This window comes from Elephantulus edwardii, unplaced genomic scaffold, assembly GCF_000299155.1.
Source record: "Elephantulus edwardii isolate Elephantulus edwardi_28Jun2011 unplaced genomic scaffold, EleEdw1.0 scaffold00169, whole genome shotgun sequence".
In the NCBI taxonomy this organism is placed as follows: domain Eukaryota; kingdom Metazoa; phylum Chordata; class Mammalia; order Macroscelidea; family Macroscelididae; genus Elephantulus; species Elephantulus edwardii.
Window position 1 is genome coordinate 3,235,749 of NW_006399919.1, and position 1,587 is coordinate 3,237,335.

A 1,587-nucleotide genomic window follows, 5' to 3' on the forward strand; every position below is an offset into this window, starting at 1 on the left:
ACAAAGGAAAAGCTCCAGTCCATCTTTTATTTTTTTTTAATTCCTGACATTACAGAACTAAACTGAAATGTATTAATATTCCACTCTTACATATATTCATGACAAACAGGAAAAAAAATTATGAGAAAAAAAAAACCCAAACAAAACCAACAACCAAAATCAGGTAGAAGCTTATGAAACTAAATATTGGATCTCAGCATCAACAGCTGAACAAAGAAAGGAATTAAAACACTTTCATTAAAAAAATCACAAGCTGATGATAAAGTGTAGAAACTGATAATTTACCAACTATTTAAAACCTGGAATCGCTGACTGTTCAGAAACTACACAGATAGATCATGGGCGTCTGTGAACAGAAGAAAGGGATTATGGGTGAATCTGCATTTGTTCTAGCTGTTCCATCTGTCTCAAGAAAAGCCTGACATTGTTTAGATACTGAGCCAGAGGCTAATTCTGGCCGCAGATCCAGTGATGGTAACCTGCGTATCAGTAGATCCTTCCTGGATTACCAATTGTGATCTGTGCCCCAAAAATCTGACGGATTTCATTGATTTTGGTGCCCTGATGCCTGATTATGAAGCCAATGTAATCATTTGGAATGCTGAGTTCATGAGAAGTAGTCTGAGCAGATGTGTCCAAACTCCAATAGCCTTCATCTCTGGAGCGCTGGATTCAATGTCACTGACTCCAGTGCTGCCATGCCTCACAGGAATATGAGACTGTTTAACTGCCAACTGATGCAGTGTGGTCAAATGTGGCTGTGGAATGACATACTGTCCTCGAATGGGATTGGCCTGGTTACCTGCAAAGGTGACCAGAGAACTGGACAGCTTGATCCGATAGGAGATATTCACGTCTTTTACAGAGGGGGCACTGGGAGAGTCTCCAGCATGACCACGTAGATGGATTGTGGAATGTCACCTGGGCCTGCGGCCCTGTACTCTCTTGTATTTCCTTGATCTTGCAACCACCTTTTTCAATGAGAGAGCCACAGTGACTGGCAGGAACCACCAGCCCCAGGGTTACTGGGGGTCTACTCGCAGCTGTGCGTCACAGAGCTGCTGATACCCTCTTCCAGCTTGTCAATGATCATAGCAAAGGCTTGAAAGATGGCGTTAGTGGGTCCAGTCAAAGTGCTAATTCTCTCAGGACAATTCCCTTCTGAGATGTTGAGACGTGCACCAGTCTTTTCATGCTTCTCCTTCACGGATACTTCTTTCTTTCCGATGATATTGCCAACTTCCTTTCCATGCATAAGAAGCCAGAATGGCAGTTAATCCACCTTCAGTCACACTGGTGTCCATGTCGAGCTGTGTTCTGGGGAGCTGGATTTTGAGTGGTCAAGTCTTTAGTCACAGGTGAGGGTGAAAGACAAACTGCAGGTGGGATTAGACTGAAGGGGAAATGAAGAGTGGATAGGAATGGGAAGGCAGAAGACATAGGTGAAACAATAGGGGTGGCAGGTGTGTAATGGGTTTTTTTTTTAGGGAAGGGTTCATTCACTAATTCTGTGAGAGGGAATGAAAGATATTGAAATGGGTAAAATAACACTTTTATTAAAAACAACATCTAATATGAGTGCATTTC

The 1,587-nt window shown here is 42.7% G+C and overlaps 1 pseudogene; it reads right to left on the reverse strand.

The window, feature by feature from the left end:
• Window positions 1–428: 428 nt before the first annotated feature.
• Window positions 429–1,304, reverse strand: LOC102866794 (annotated as a pseudogene).
• Between the last annotated feature and the right edge of the window lie 283 nt (window positions 1,305–1,587).